The 17,395-nt window shown below is 42.3% G+C and overlaps 1 protein-coding gene and 1 long non-coding RNA gene across 3 annotated transcripts in view; one reads left to right on the top strand and one right to left on the bottom strand.

Annotated features, from left to right (window-relative positions):
* The window catches only part of LOC119843012 (zinc finger protein RFP-like), a 163,868-nt gene that overhangs the window by 102,307 nt on the left and 44,166 nt on the right, over positions 1–17,395 (bottom strand). The window lies entirely within an intron of this gene.
* On the top strand, positions 1,270–16,213 carry LOC122456638. Its single transcript, XR_006275620.1, has 3 exons — positions 1,270–1,282; positions 8,561–8,566; positions 15,948–16,213. It is a non-coding gene; the product is annotated as an uncharacterized LOC122456638 (long non-coding RNA).

Below are 17,395 nucleotides of genomic sequence, written 5' to 3' on the forward strand. Positions count from 1 at the left end.
ACGGAGAGCAATTTACTACACTACACAGACGCCACGCTCTGGGCGGCCGGGCAATGGTATGGGCGGCACAGGTGTAGCTTTGCCAGCCACCGGTGCTCTGTGCTGTGCAGTAAGGGGGCAGGGAGTGGGGGGGGGTTGGATAGAGGGCAGGGGAGTTTGGGGTAGTGGTCGGGGGCGGGGGTGTGGATAGGGTCGGGCAGTCAGAAGGCAGGGAACAGGGGGGTTGAATGGGGGTAGGGGTCCTGGGGGGAAAGTCAGGAAGGAAGGGGAATTGGATGGGGCAGTGGGGGGGCAGATGGGGGTGGGGGCACAGCCTCCCCTAACCAGCCCTCCATACAAGTACATTCCAATCCTGGGTCTTACTTCTTATGTAAACACTACATTACAAGTACATTCCAATGCTTTTCAGATTCCTAGCAATGTAATTTAGTAATTTATTTCTTTTGAGATTGTATTTTATTCAAGAGCATTGGGCCCGATCCTGTTCTCAGGGACGTCCAAGGGAGATTGGTAATGAAATGACTTCCTGTATTTAGGCTACAGGAAGAGATTGCACCAAACCCAATTATCAGTTTAGTTTTCTTCATTGCCTGTTCACGTTATGGTTTTCTACTTCTCATATTTAATCAAATATTATTGAAACAATTTTTCCTGTTCTTTTTTTCCCCAACTTTCATGGTTTTCGTCTTTTGCTCCTTTTGGCAAGGATAGGGAAGGGGTCAATAAAATGTTGTGATTTCATTTGATTAGAATTCTCATTTTGAATCAATTTAAAATATATATTTTTATCATTTAGCATCATTTCATTGAAAAATTAGAAACATTCACATCTCAGGAAAATTCATTAATTTTTTTTTCTAAAGAAGTCTTTCTATTGAAAGAGCATTTTTGTTCAGACATTTTGACCAGCTATAGTGTTGTCAGGTCACATAAGTTTGTGAGTTTTGATATTTTATTGTAAATCTCACACTATCTGGTAATTTTCCTAAAGTCCCAGCTCTAGTTGTAAGATTGTGACAACCTCAGATTTCATTTAAATATAAGTAAATTTCTCACCCTTACAGTTGCAGAGAAAAGATTAGGAATATGACCTGAGTGCATCCTCTGGGTCACAAACCAAAAGGCAAATAATAAGAACTTAAAATGTCTTGGAGTTATATTTTAAAGCTAATGATTTTTAGGTCAATCTCATGTCTTTTTTGGACCTGACTTGTGATTTTTTTAAATTGCTTTTCCATTACAAAATAGACATTGCCAAATAGAAAAAAGTAAGTGACTTGCAGTTACATCTTTTCCCAAATACCTCATTATATATAATAAAATTAAGTAATTATGCAATTTTACAACTCAAAGCTGCAACAGATAATACTACACAGACATAACATATTAGGAAGGGTGTTACACTGACTTTTGATTTTTGAATATTGGGGCTGGCAGTGCTGCTGGTCTGTTATCAAAACTAACTAACAAATTTGATCTTTGTACAATAATTCATCCAATCTACACAAACCAAGGAATCACATCTATTAATTTCAGCCCTCAAAGTGTTGTTTTTCTTTGGCAATAGGGTCTGAAGGAAGTGTCAGACACTCAGGGTAGATGATGATTTTATTTTTAAATTTAAAAATCATTTTTTAATTTAGATAAGAGTTATTATTTAATTGTTTATTTAACTTGGATTTTTAATGAAATTAAATACAGTTTAGAAGTGTCTTTAAAATTATGACAACCTATGTTAAGCCCTAAACTTGCTATCATCTATGAAAATCACTTGAATATATTTTTAATGTATATGTAATTTAAGTAGTACGTTTGCTGCAGAAGCTTTAAAGAAAATCAAACCACTGAAGTGATAGAACTCTCTGGTTTAGCACCTGGAGCCACAGTTTGTTGATGTGCTAAACTAGCTTTTGACAGCAGTAGCCTCTTTTGCAGGTGCTGAATTTTTTTTTTATTTCAATTAGCTCAGTTTAATGACTAATTCATTCAAAGCTGAAAACTGATTGGGAGCTAAAAAAGCAGGAAAGCTTTTTTCCTCTTCTAATCTATGGTGGGGATGACATCTACCAGCTCTAAAATCTGTAAGGACATGGTGACCAGAAACATTCAGTTCAATTCACAAACTGCAGATAATAAATAAATCAGTTTTAAATGCAAAAAAAGTTTTGATAAACTTACTCCCCCCCCTTAATTATTGTGAACAGTTAAGGTCATTTTTATTTAAATAAAAACAGTTAATTTTTTCCTCTTTTACATTTTTAATTGAATTCCAATTTCCATCCAAATGCAGCTTGACATAGACTTAAAAAACCCCTGCAGTAAATAAAAAAATGTATCATTAAAATTAAGAATCTGAATAAATATATATAACTATAGTGCATCCTCCTGGTTAGAAAGTACCACCAAATTTAGCATAAAAGCTATGTTTAGATGCAAATCGACATATTTTAATGATTACCGATCAATGAGAATCAATCTTTCTTTAGGAAAATAAAAAAATATAAATATATAACTGATTATTTAAATCAGGGTTTCCTCATTGATTTAAATCATGATTAAAGTTGGTGATTTAATTCACCTTGATTTAAATCAGTCCACTGTGCAGGCACTAGAAAAAAAACTTTAGTTATATGGGCCCAGAGCCACAAAGGTACTTAGATGCCTAAGCCCCAGATTTAGGCACCCAAGTCCCATATTTGGCTCCACTGAGATCTACAAAACTCCTGCCAAACCCTGTAGGTGCCTAAATTCCCTTGGCAACCAAGTGTTTCAGTGTTTAATTTCTGTTGGTGCCTGTTTGTGCTTTTGTGCAAGCACGCTGCTGCCTTTCTCTAGTCATCCAGGTGCCTAATCCCCAGATAATTCACAAGCAGAGGGAAGATAAGCAGATGAACACCTGACTTCCGTGTGGAGCCCCATCCAATAGGCATGCTCAGAGACCGCCTACCAGCTCAGGTCCCATTCAAAATCCTGGCAAAGAAGGAGGTGCCCACCTTATAGCTTTTAGCTGGCTGGTTAGAGAACTTGCCAAGGATGTGGGAGTCTCAGTTTAAATTCCCCCCTCTCTAGCAGAGAGGATAAAGAATTTCAACTGGGATCTTCCACCTGTCAGGTGGGTGCTCTGACCACTAAACTGTGGGATATTCTGATGTGAGGTTCTCTGTCTCCTGTTGAATCCATTCCACTGTGGATAAATAATGGAGTGATTTGAGCCAGAGGAATGGACCTAGGGGTCTCCTAGTTCTTAGGTGGGGGCCCTAAACACTGGCTTACAGAGTATCTCTCTTGCTCTCTCCTTCTCTACAGTTGGAGTTTGAGAGTGAGTATTTACTGAGCCCTGAATGTGCTAGCTGGGTTTCTGATAGTCTGTCTGTTTTGTTACTTGCTGTTTCTTAAATTTAGGGGTATTGTTGGTCCACCCCCTTCTCCTGGCTTCAGATGGGTTTAGCAGTTTTACTGCCAAGCCTGGGGTTTGGTGTGTGGCTGCCGTCTCCTGCACTGTGGAGGATGTGTTGGTGAGGGTAGGTAAGATTATTGGCTGTGCTAGTATAAAATCTGCTTCTCAAATGAGTAAATATAGTGATTTTCCTGGCCCAGGAGAAGTCTGAATTGTTTGAGGGGTTCCTGCCCAGGCAATGGTGGTTCAGAGGTCACTTGTAAGAATGCAGGACCCCAGGATAGAGGGGGAGGGAGAAACTGGGACATCAAGGGACCAGCAGGAAACAGAATCTGGCAGTGCAGCTGCAGGCTCTGTCTCTCTCCCTTGCTATATTTTTATGTCCAGGGAGCAGGTGCCCCCCCCACACAGACACACACTAGGAGGAATCCTCTGTTATGACTTCATCACTTGTACCTGGACAGAATTGAGTTCTAAAGGCTGAGGAGCACCTCCCTGCAGAGGAAGCAAAGGGAGGTTCTAGAGATGTTGGTAGAGAACACACTTTTTCAGATGCATTTATTTCTAAAAGGGCTTAGACTGTGGAGGCCCCTGAGCTGCTGGCAGTGACTAAGGATGGAGCTGTGTGTCCTGAGAAGGAGGATAGGGTTGCATTGAGTTGTAGCTCTGTGCCTGAAGCTCCCAATGGACTGCTCTCTTCCCTTGGCATGGTGAGTCCTCAAACCCTTGATTCTACATGTTCCAGTGATGACACCAGGTCCTATCCCAGGGCTGTATGGCCTGCCACGCTCAGGGAAAATAGATACACCAGCTGCTCCCACTGAATCTCTCTCCTTCGTGAATGATGAGAATGTTACAGGGGCGGCTCAATGTTCTTCTGAGCTGGTGGAGTCTGAGAGAGAAGAAGAGGACAGCGAAGATCTCTCTGATTCCTCCCTGTTTCCTGATGTCGCAGCCAGTCAGCTAGACAGGAAGTTCAGCATGAAGCAAATCAGCAACTTTTTCAATAGCACTAAAGAGAAGCAAGGAGTTAAGGTCAAAGGCTATTTCCCTGATTTACAGTGTTTAGCTCACTCAGCTGCCCTTGTCTTGAGAGATACCTTGGTTGGTCGTAGGAAACACTTCTGTCTCAGAAAGTCGTTGAGCAAGGTGAGGAAGCATGTGGGGAATGTTCAAGATACATAGGCTTACCCATGGCTCATTTTGTACAAAATACTTCCACTTTCCTTTGATTCTCTCTGCTTCTTGACTCTCTCCTTCTGATCTGCATGGTGCTGCTCAGTTTTAGCTCTCTAAATATTAATGGATGTCAGGCTGGTCAAAAAAGGGAACAACTCTTTGGATTTCTCAGACAAAAGTGGGATGATGTCCTTTTGAAAGAGACACACTCAGACCCTGATAATCAGGGGAACTGGTTAAAGGACTGGGAAGGGGATACTTTCTTGAGCCACAGATGCAATGTCACTGCTGGGGTATCTGTTCTCTTTTTCCAAGGTGCAGGGGGCACAGATCCTGTCTTTGAAGCAGATTGTGCAGGGCTGGTTCCTTCACATGAAACATGTATTGGCACTATTTAAAAAAAAATCTTTTTACTGTGAAGGCCCCTACTCTGGGGTGAGATTGTGTCTCCTTTCTGCACACACTTGCCCCTGGGCAGGGATTTCAACTGCATTGTAAATTGTGTTTTAGACAGGAACCACATCCTCAATCAGCCAGGGAACTGTATTGTCTCTTGCAGACCTCTGGGTTAGTAGATGTTTGTGGGGGGTCTCTCACCTTATGTCACCGTGCCTCAGTGGGTCACAGCTGAGTATACCAAATTCAGGACAAACTGCTGAGAAATAAAGTAGGCTCACCCCAAACTGGTGGTTATTCTTCCATAAGTTACACCAAGCCAGTAACAAAAGTAAACTTCTGTTTCACCACACTGACAAGAAGTCAGAAATGCAGTCACCATATCCCAGCCTTTGTTTCACCACCCAGACACTAGACTATATGGTGAGTGGTTATTTAAAACCAATTTAATCAAAAAAAAGGGTTGTTCTGATCCCAAAGGACCAGCCACACACCCAGGTCAATATACAACTCAGATTTTACCCAATAATCACGCTGTTGCCAGTCCTTTAGTATCTAATATCTAAAGGTTTATTTATAAAAACAAAGAAAGAGGAGAGAATTAAAATGGTTAAGGAAATCAAATATATACAATAATTGCAGAGTTCTTGTATCGGATTTGTATAAATGATGTTGCAGACTGCTGGTTTATAAGTCTCCAGTAACTTCCAAAAGATTGAAAGGTCCTCAGTCCACTAGTTGGAATGCTCCTTTTAGTGTAAGTCCACAGTCCAGATATCAGAACAGGAAAGAGGCAAAATGGAGATGCTTCCAGGGCCTTTTATACTTTTTCCCAGGTGGAGGGAATACTCTGTCTTGGGCCTTCCTGGCAACCTTTAATGTGGAAACCCAGTGCAGCTTCACCAAATCTTAATGGAGAAAAGAACCAGCTCCTGGGATGCTTGTTGGAAGAGAAGTTACAAGGAGTCCTGGTTCAGGCCCCGTTTACTCAGCTGCATGTAACTGATTCTCCCACAACGGTTTTTTTTTTGGTTTGGAAAAAAACTCTATGGACCGTCAGCAGATATTTTGCCTACAGCTGCTGGATGGTCATCAGCTGGCTAGCTGTGCTGAGAAAGCAGCTGTTTGTTTTTACAGCACTCTGTACTTGCCTGAACCCTGTGAGGTGCTGGTAATGGAGAAGATGCACTTGGGGTTACCCTATCTCAGTGATGAGGAACAGCCGTGTCTGGAGACCTCACTGTCACTGCAAGAGCTCTCTGTTGCAGTCCAGCAGCTCTCTATAGGCAAGTCCCCAGGTACTGGTGAGCTGCCATCTGCATTTTACAAGTGTTTCTGGCATCTTGTCAGTCCTGACTTTTTACTAGTGGTGCTGAGGATCTCCAACAGAAAGAACTGCCCCTCAGTTGCCACAGGGCAGTGATCACCCTGCTGCACAAAAAAGAGGACTTATTGAAGTGGAGACCTATTTCCCTTCTCTGTTCTGATTGTCAGAGTTTATCCAGGGCCTTAGCTAACTGACTGAAGGACTGTCTGGGCTCTTTGATACACCTGGATCAAATATATTGTATTTCTAACCACTGTATTTTTATATTTTTAATTGTGATTTTTAATATTTTTTTTTTTTACTGTGAGCAAACTTTGTAATCTGGAGGTGGGGCCTATTTCAGTGAACCAGGAAAAGACCTTTGATAGAGTTAACCATAGTTTTCTTATAAAAACGTTAGCAACTATGGGGATTAGGCCAGTGTTCCTGTGTTCTTTCTTTATTGTGCCATAACTTTTTTAGTGTCCTTAAGATGAATGGGGGCCTTAGCTGCTGCTTCCCAGTTCGCAGAGACATTCATCGGGGTACCCTCTGTCTGGGATGTTGCATGCTCTTAGTCTGGACCCATTCCTGCATATCCGTAGAAGTTGTCTGGCTTTCTGTGCCAGGTTGCCAGATACTTTCCCAGTTAGTCTCTCGGCTTATGCTGATGATATTTCAGTTTTCATTATGTCTGGCCATGACATGCAGGTACTTTGCATTTGTTTATAAGTGCATGAAGAGTCATCTTTTGCCTGCATTAACTGGACTAAGAGCAATTTGACCTTACTGGGCTCTTGGCAGTGTAATGATTCCCTGTGTTGCCCTAACAATTGCAGTGGGGCACCTGTGAGATTAAGATGTTGGTGTGAGGGGGTCTGTTTTGGATCTGAACAATATAGGTTAAGGAACTAGGAGGGGGCTGAAGAGAAGGTGCCAGGCCGCCTGCAGAAATTGTTTCGGCTCCTTTCTGGACACTCTTTTAGGGGATGGGTTTTGATTGCCAACAACCTTGTGGCCTCAGTGTTGTGGCACCAGCTAGTGTGTCTGGCCCATTCCCCAAGACTTGCAGACCAGATTCAGAAGTATATTAATCATCTTTTTCTGGAATAATTACCACTTGTGCCCTGTTTTGCTATTCCTGCCAATAGATGAAGGGGGCATGAGACTCATTAATTTAGTCAGCAGGGTGGTGGCCTTTCGCCTCTGGTCTTTTCAGTGATTGCTGTACTCCTGACTCCCCGCTGGCCTGGAAATCCCTTGTTTTCTCTCTTCTCTGTCGTGCTAGGGGGATGGGCTTTGACGCTCACCTATTTTTGTTGGCACCTGGTCAATTACAGAGCCTAGATTACAGATTACAGAGTCTGAGTACAGAGTCCATTCTAGAACTCTCTTTTGGCACCTTGCGAGTTCTGTGAAGTGCGTGACCAGGCATTTTCTAGTTTATGGCTTTTGGAAGAGCCTCTGTTTAACTCATTTTTCCCCACTGACTCTCTCTCCTCCAGTATCCTGTTTTCTGCCTTTACTCAGGCTGGGTTGACTGAGCCATCTCACTTGATTGTTCCTAGTTGGTCAGGCTGGAAGTTGGTGATAGCTCTTGCTGTTCAAACCAGAATCCAGTCTGTGCATTTTTTGGATGAGGTCCTCTCTGTACTCCAGGCAGCACTCACTCAGAAAGTTTTAGCACGGATTGTTCTTCCTGGGGGGAATCCTATGTTCCCTTCACTAGCTGACTCTCCTTCTGTGGATGAGATCCTTGTGCAACCAAGCAGATTGTTGTCTTGGAAGGATTTGGTGAATGTTCCTTTTGCAACGATGACCAAGAAGTAGCTCAATGGTATGTGTGTCCAGGTGTGGCATGATGCCATCCTTTCTGATCTCTATGGTTCAGCCTGGAGAATAATTTTTAAAGTGATTTTATGTGAATAAAGGTGTTTTTCATGCCATGTCTCTATTCCAGGATTGTGGTAGATTTTGGGGCGTGCTTTGCTGTTCTTTCTGTGTTTCTTTCTGTTGGGGGAAATGTGGTGGGTGTGCGTGTGTGTTTGATTTTGTGGTTGTTGTGGGTTTAATTTCAGGATTTCTTTTGTTTTAGCAGGACCTCAGTTTGTTGTGGAGTCTTAGGGCTTAACTCATGGCTGTAGGTAGTGGATTTTGCCTCCAGACTCTGCCTCTGAGGAGGGTATTCCAGCTGTAGGGAAATTGGGTTTAAAAATGTGAGAGATGCCTCCTGCATGAGCAAGGCTGTTGTTGTGTGTGTTACCACACTAAGCCACGATGAGCTGGTGGTGGTGGATTGTTGCATCGGGTGTTTTTGTCCCTGTAGTGCCCCTCTCAACACCTGTTGTTAAAGTCACTATCTCTATTGTCCCTCCTTTTTTAGGAAATGAGCAACTGGCTAGTGCTCTGGGGAGTCATGGTAAGCTCACAAGCCCTACTATGAGGATTCCTTTGGGCTGTAAAGCCCCAGAGGTTTGGCATCTCCTGTCCTTTTGTAGACAGGTTTATATGATACTAAACTTCCAAAGTGTTCAAAGTTTCCCTGAAATCTAGGATTGAGGAGTGTGACTACACTGTGTTTGTGGACACTGAGGATGTGGCCTGTTTTCATTGTGGGAGTCTGACACATTAGATCAGTCATTGCCTTAAGAAGAGGCTGGCTGGGAGTTTCTGAGAATAAAGTGCAGGGTGGGGTGGCTGTGGCAGAGACTGGGTCCCAACAGGCTATGGGTGTCTCAGGGGATGTTGGATCTGGGGGGGTTAGTGCCCCCTTTACAACCTGGGGAGATGGCGTTTCTGGGTCTGTGGATCCTGACTTGGTGGCCTCTTGGCTTGAGCCAGCCAGTGCAATGGAGGCTGAGCCTGTTTCTATGGACTCCATGGCCTGAGCTGAGGATTCTGGCTTGTCGGCAAAGCATCAAAGCAAACAACAGCCATTAAAGGTGGAGGGGGCCCCAGTTTTTGAGGGTGAGAAGTGAGCTAATTTGGTCAGTGCAGTTGGGGAGCATACTGCTGAGGGTGATTCTTTGTCTGGGGTCTGGAGAATTCTCAGGCAGTAGTTTTGTCCCTTGGTCCAGGCAGCCCCCTCCCTCGGGTCTCTCTGAGGTTTCCCCTATCAGGTCTTTAGTTACTCTAAGCCTGAGAGTATAGGGGATGATGAACTCACAAATTCTTTGGTCCTGAATTCCCTGATGGGGGATATACCCAGGTGCTATTGGTAGGTTTCTGTGTGAGACTGAGGGGAAATCCTGATGTGCAGCAGTACACCTGGTTGGGTGCTAGTGCCAGCTCCTTCTCTGTGGCCCATTTGGACCATTTTCATGGTTTTATTCATCATTTGTCTCATTTGTTTTCTAGTTGTATTGTTCCTACTGGGATTTCAGATCATAGTTTAGTCTTATTTGATTTGTCTCTTTATTCTGTGCAAAATCATTCTCCATATTGGCACTGTAACACTTGCCTTTACAAGATGTTCACTTCTGGAACTCTTTCAGTTATTTTGGGGGAGCCTGGGTTGCCTCAAAGGATGCATTCCCCTCCTTGAGGCAATGGTGGAGGTGGGCAAACTTTAATATAAAATGTTTTTGTCAGTAATACACACAGACAACCCTGGGTTTTCACTGGAGAAATTAGAGTTTGGGATTGTAGACTCAGACTTTAAGGTCAGAAGGGACCATCATGATCATCTAGTCTGACCTCCTGTACATTGCAGGTCCCAGAACTTCATCCACCTGCTCTGTGATAGACCCATAACCTGTGGCTGAGTTACTGACGTCCTAAAATCATGATTAAAGACTTCAAGTTACAGAGGATCCATTTACACTAGTTTAAACCTGTAAGTGGCCCATGCCCCATGCTGCAGAGGAAGGTTAAGTCCCCCCTCCCCGCATGCCCCCCCCCCCGGCTCTCTGCCAATCTGACATGGGGGGAAATTCCTTCACAACCCCAAATATGGTGATCAGTTAGACCCTGAGCATGTGGATGAGACTCACCAACTGGGAAAGAATTTGCTGTAGTAACTCAGAGCCCTCCCCATCTAGTGTCCCATCAATGGCCATTGGGGATATTTGCTATTAGCAGTCACAGATTGGCTACCCACCATTGTAGGCACTATCATACCATCTCCTCCATAAACTTATCAAGCTCAGTCTTGAAACCAGTGAGGATTTTTGTCCTCATTGCTCCCCTTGGAAGGCTGTTCGAAACTTCACTCATCTGATGGTTAGGAACTTTCAGGTTTGAAATTAGACAAGCTTGTTGATGTCCAGTTTATATACAATTGTACTTATGTCAGCCTTGGTGCTTAACTTAAATAACTCCTCTCCCTTTTGGTATTTGTTCCTCTGATGTATTTATAGAAAACAATCATATCTCCCTTCAGCTTTCATTTGGTTAGGCTAAATAAGCCAAGCTCCTTGAGTCTCCTCCATGGAACTTGAAAAAGCCCTTCATGGCAAAAATGATGCTCGTTGTATAAGAGCTGGAAATATAAAAAAACCCAGCTCTTGCACGGCCTGTTGGATAGCAAAGTTCAGGGTACAGGTTTCAGGGCCTCTCTCATATGGATGCACCTGCTCAGATTGTCTTTGGCCTGCACAAGAAACATGCAGAGCAGAAGATAACTGGCCACTTCAAGACATTGTTGGGCTGAGTGCTCTCAGTTCGTGTGGGGATTAGGAACTTTGCTGTGATTTGTTTTCTCAGACCTGTATGCTGCAGAGCACGTCTCTCCATCTGGGACTCAGCAGCTCCATGAGGATCCTCCTTGTATCTCAATGGTGGCTGTGCATGGACTTGAACAGGACCTGACACTCAGTATTGACTTCTGCCCTACATGGCTTTGCTCCAGGGAAGTCACCTGGTAATGATGGTTTGCCTGTTGAGTTTTGCAAGGCCTTTTGGACCATTCTTGGGACTGACTTGCTCCAGATTTTTCAGGAAAGCATCAGAGAGAAGATATTGCTTCTCAGTTATTGTCAAGCAATTCTTACCCATTTGCCTAAGGCATACTTTGGGGAGGTGAAGAATTGTCCCTACTTTGCTTCAACTATAAATAGTTTCTCAAAAGCCTTGGCAAACAGACTTAAAACTGTGATTGGGTTGGTTGTGCAACATTACCAGACCTACTGCATCTTCAACAGGTCAATTTTTAGTAACCTTTTTGTGTTGTGGGCTGTAATTTTGGCTACAAAATATTTGATTTGTTCATGGGTTTGATTTCCCTTGATCAGGAGAAGGCTTTTGATCAATGCTGAGAGTATTCCATGAAATGGTAGAATTGATCAGATGCAGCATTCAAAAGTTTTTGTATTACATGGAAACAGAGAAATTAAATCAAGCTGAGTGCAGGGCCTTGTTTTGTTTGGCCAATAATGTACCCTGTTCATAATTTTCCATTTTCTCTATATCCAGACTCTTAAATTGTTATGACTGTGTTACACTCAATACATTTTTGTTGTTGTTTTCTCCACATCATCCCTGCCCCCATTATCTGGATCAAGTTACAGTGAAATGAAAGTTTGGCACTCTGCCACCGCTCCAGAGCCAGCTCCGCTCTACCTGATTTTATTGTTTTCTTCCTTACATTTTATGTTCACAAGCTGGAATCAGGTAGGAATGTGTGCAACTTCTGCTGCTTCTTACAGGATTTATTTGTTTTGATTTATTCAATTTGCCTATTTAGCTACTTTATACAAAACTAAACAAAAATTAGCACAAATTCCCAAGTGTATCAACATCAGTAAACAATAAAAAAAAATATGATCTGGATGAATCTTGTTCTGGATTGAGTTGAAACAGTGTTCAAATTGGTGTGTGAATGAACCCTTTCACATAATATAGTTGTAAAAGACAGCAAAGGACCCACACCTAAAAAAGGCTAAACAGAGTCTGAGCAGAGATTAGGGCTATGTCTCCACTACAGACTTTACAGCGGCACAGCTGTATCGATGCAGCTGTGCTGCTGTAAGGTCTCCCATGTGTTTTTTTCACACCCCTGACTGACAAAAGTTTTACCAATAAAAGTGCTAGTGTAGACAAACCCTAGCACTGTATATGTGTTTGGGGGGAGGCAGCAAAGACAGGGAGGAGGTTTCCACTGGGTATTGTGACCAGATGAGTGTGGGGGTGTGAGAGAGAACACACAGAAGTGAGAACAGACAAGAACAGAGAGGGGTGCAGAGACAAAAAAGCAAGGAAGCCAAGCAGGAGCCTGTGAGCAGAGTGTGACCCTGGGAAAAGCTAGAGAGAGAACTTTTGGGTCAGTTGGTTAGAGACTGGGGCTGTAAGCTACAAAACTGCTCCTTGTGTTCTTGGTTCCTCTTGCATTTGAAGGAGCAGGACTGGGTACATTCCTTGTAAATAAAAAAAGACTGCATCAAAGAGAACACAAGGCTCTGTCATTTTCTAGAGGCCCCAAAATTGGACAAGCTGCTGAGGTTGAAAAGGGGTAATAATACATTAAAATGTCTCCCCAGGCCTCCAGGATTAGTAACTCTTCATCCACCACACCTCATCCATCCAGGTCCTTAATATGGCCCTCCTTGAGTCTCATCCTTAACACACCCATTTTCTTCTCAAAAACCTAACCAGCATGGACTGGAGGTCCAGATTCCATAGAAGCCAGGGGGCAAAGGAGTTCTAGTATTTAAGACTCTTCACTGAAGGTCTCCTGCCACGTATCTATCACCCAATTAAAAACTGAGGGAGAGTATTAGCTCAAACAGCCCAGCTGAGTTCACAGAGCTCAAGTGCAAAGTACTCGCTATGAGTAGCAAGTAAAGCAAGAGGTTGGCTGTAGGAAATCTTCTGTTCTTCCTTTTTTGCATTTTTTGTTGCCATGGCAGTCTTCATCAGGTGCCAGGGTTACCCCAAAATTTAGGTCTAAGGCACCCTACTATGGACTGCCTATATCTGCAGACCAATTGTCAAATTGGTCTGCCTCAGTGGGTAACAGGAAAAGATGCCCCCCCCAGAAGAATTGCCTGGGTTTTACCAGGGAGTTTGTCTCTGACCTGCAGAGGACTCCTCAGAACACACTAGTTCTGTTAACCCATGGGAGGACACAGATACATCCTTCTGCTCCCAGGAAGGATACTCAAGTAGTAACTCTTCAAAAACAATTACAATGCATTTAATAATCAAGAAAGAACAGTGACAATACAAGCTACAGAACACAATAAGATGTTGCACAGTATAACACTTAACTTATTACAATGTAACACAAACATAAACATATGAAGGGTTTATATACAAAGGCCTCAACTATCCTTACAATGTCACATGATAAATGAAAACATTACTTAGTGGTGACCAGTCACTTGTAGAATACATGCAGCAATTTTAAATCCATCTCTATACAGGCATCTACCTTTATTATCTCAATCACTCCCCTTCATTCTTTGTTTGAAATAATTATACCATACTTACTTCTCTTCTTATTCCTCTGACTGATCTCAAAGGTCCTTCTGCTCTGTCTGTGATTTCAACTCTTTTAATGTATTGTACCTTGTCTGCTGCTGTTGTTGTTGTTTGTTAGTTCTGTTGCACCACTTCACCTGCTTGTCTCTCCTTTGAGCATTGCACACCCACAGTAAACACTGGCAGCCTTCTGCCTTATATACAATTTTTGACCCTTTCTGATTGGTTGCTCTTTCAATCCTAGCTATTAGCATACCTGTTCAGCCAATCAGTTTTGATCTGTTCTGATTGGTTGTTTGTATTAACCAATCCTAATAGTTAAACCTATCTGTCAATCAACCTAGACCTGTTTGAGAACCTGCATTTTTACCTGGCTGACCCCTCCCTTCAGGTATTAGGAGTGACCTTAGTTTCAGCCCAGTCTACCTATCTGCTGTTGGTCAACCTATTCTAAGACCACCTTTTTGCTTTTCTGAGGTAAAATCCTTAGGTTTGCCATGTTAGATTTCTAGCTAAACCTGTTTTAAGTTATCACTATTTACTATTTATAAAAATCCTTAAATCTATATTTAATTACATTTTATGTGTGTTTTAAGAGTATGTTACTGCCACCATTCTGATTATGCTAATTAGGTCAAGTCAATTTCACAATGATTTTCCCCCTCCCTGCTCCTGCTTCAGTGGTTTGGCAGACTGCTGTCCTTGGTGCTGTTTTCTTACGTAAGATGGAACAGCTAAAAAGCCTCTTGTATCACCAGTATGTAAGATTTCCAACCCTCCAGGATTTCTAGGAATTAAAGATTAATCTTTCATTAAAGACTATGTCGTGATGAAACCTCCAGGAACGTCCAACCAAAATTGGGAACCCTACCAGTATGCAGTTTTCCTTTTTCTTTGTTTTATTTTTGTTTTAGTGTGTGAGCAAATTTTCAGTCTTGGGGAAGATAGGCTGCATTCTTGTTTGTTTGGGGTTCTGCAAAGTTTCAGAAAGAGGGGGCTGAACAAGAAACAGGAGTTTGTTCATTGTCTTGGTCTCAGATTAGAGTCAATTCTTGAGGCATCAATTCTTGAGGTTCTCTAGGAATCAAATGTAATGGCTCCACAGGACTGATGCTATGTCCCAGCTTTTAAACAGTCTCTTGGAGGAAACCCTTCAGCCTGCCACACCACCAAGGGGTCTTACCCTTCAGAGTAGGCCACACAGCCTCACCATCTCCTTAACTGAGCCTTGGGGTTCCAGCACTCCTGTTTTCACACCAAGAGCTCTGCTCAGCAAGTCCACACTGTGACAGACTTCTGAACAGAGGCTTGTATGCTCTTCAGGGACTAATGCACCCCAGAAATATTTGCAGTGACACCAAAAAGCCTTTTCAAAACAGAATAGGATTTATTAGTCAACTGCTATTGTTCTTGGAGTTCCCTAGGAACCAAGCCTTCATGTTAGGTTAAGTTCCTGAAAGAAGAGATTGTCTGTGTGCTGTTTGTGACCATCTCTGGTCTAGGACAGGTCTACGTGTGTCAATAAATCAAATTACACTTAGAATATACCCAAACTCTGTGTCACTGATTTCTTCTCCACTAGGAACCCAACCTGCAAGTCCCTGGAGAACTGCAACGGCTTGGTAGAGGGGCAATATTATTATTACACAAGTACTCAATGAAAAGATTCCTTTAAATCTAGATTCACTGAAAAAATCCTTACATTTTATTTGCTTTCTTTTTAGGGAAACATCTTGACATTATCAGTAAGTTCAGTTTTTCTCCTAGTGGAACCAATGTTATGCTATGAAAGATTTTTGAATGAATGTGACAATGTCCACTTGAAAATCATAAGCAGTACTACTTATACTAATTACATAACTTGTTATATAGGTAATGGGTAGGAAGCCAGTATTCTACATCTGTCCTGAGTGAAGCAGCATGGAGTGGGTGACCAGGGGGATTGTGCACTTGATGCCCATGGCAGAAATGGCTCCATGCCAGCTCCATATAAAGAACTTCTGAGATCGGCTGGTGGAAGCTCAGGATCAAAATGAGGATGTGGCCACTGGGATCAGAATTATATGCACTTAGTGCCCACAGTCCTGACATGTAGGTGATGCATAGAAGTTATAATTGTGACCTTTCATCCATCTCAAGGATGGAATAATGGCCACTGAGAGAGTTCAGGGCTGCCTTCTGCCTTTCCTAATAGAGCTGCAGCAGGTTTGACCCATAATGTAGTTTCAGCAGTGTAAAAAGCCACACGAGTGCAAATCACTTATTCTGAAGTCAATCCCTAGGATTGTATTGATGCAAAACAATGCACAGTAGACAGGCCTAAATGACCAATGATTGGGGGCAGGCAGTCATTAATTTCACCCAAGAGAAGCTTTTACAGGATGTCCTTTTCTTTCCATTTATTATTTAGGTAAACTTCACACACAGCTGAGTAAGAGTATTTTTTTTGTTTCTCTCTAATGAAGCCTTTTCAGTGATAATGAATCCTGTTGATACTGAATTTGTCTAGCTTAATTCTCATCTTCATCTATTTTCATCCCCATCTATGTGTTTACTTTCAGAGTTGAGAAGATCCTGAAGTGATGCTGTCATAAATATAAAGGGAAGGGTAAACACCTTTAAATCCCTCCTGGCCAGAGGAAAAACCCTTTCATCTGTAAAGGGTTAAGAAGCTAATATAATCTCGCTGGCACCTGACCAAAATGACCAATGAGGGGACAAGATATTTTAAAAGTTTGGGGGCGGGGGAAACAAAGGGTCCTCTCTGTCTGTGGGATGCTTTTGCCGGGACCAGAGCAGGAATGCAGGTCAGAACTCCTGTAAAGAGTTAGTAAGCAATCTAGTTAGATATGCGTTAGATTCTGGTTTTTTTAAATGGCTGATAAAATGAGTTGTGCTGAATGGGATGTATATTCCTGTTTTTGTGTCTTTTTGTAATTTAAGGTTTTGCCTAGAGGGATTCTCTATGTTTTGGATCTGATTACCCTGTAAGGTATTTACCATCCTGATTTTACAGAGGTGATTCTTTTACTTTTTCTTTAATTAAAATTCTCTTTTAAAAACCTGATTGTTTGTTTTTTTCATTGCTCTTAAGATCCAAGGGTTTGGGTCTGTGTTCACCTATGCAAATTGGTGAGGATTTTATCAAGCCTTCCCAAGGAAAGGGATGTGGTGCTTGGGGGAATATTTTGGGGGGAAGATGTTTCCAAGTGGGCACTTCCCCTGTTCTTTGTGTAACACTTTGGTGGTGGCAGCTTTTAACCTAAGCTGGTAAGAATAAGCTTAAGGGGTCTTTCATGCAGGTCCCCACATCTATACCTTAGAGTTCAGAGTGGGGAAGAAACCTTGACATGATGGTAGCGGTGGGATTAATTTGAAGTCATTTTCAGATCAATTTGAGATTTTTTGAACCAGAAGCACAGATTTTAAAAGGAAATTTGTTTTCCCTTTGGGCTGCTTGAAAGCAGGTTTTAAGATGAAAGCAGTTAGAGGTTTTTTGTCTCTGCCTGGGGGCCAGAGCAGAGACAAAAAAGATTTGTCTTTTTTTGAGCTTGAGTTTTCTCTACCTCAAGGCAGGATAGTTAACCTCCTGCAGGAAAATTCACAAGTTCTTCACAAACGTGAAAAGGGTTTTTTTGTTTTTTTTTCTTTTTTTTAGCTAAGAGCAACTAGAGGGGGTTTCTGTCTATTTGCCTGGA

This window comes from Dermochelys coriacea, chromosome 14, assembly GCF_009764565.3.
Source record: "Dermochelys coriacea isolate rDerCor1 chromosome 14, rDerCor1.pri.v4, whole genome shotgun sequence".
NCBI classification, from domain to species: Eukaryota; Metazoa; Chordata; order Testudines; family Dermochelyidae; genus Dermochelys; species Dermochelys coriacea.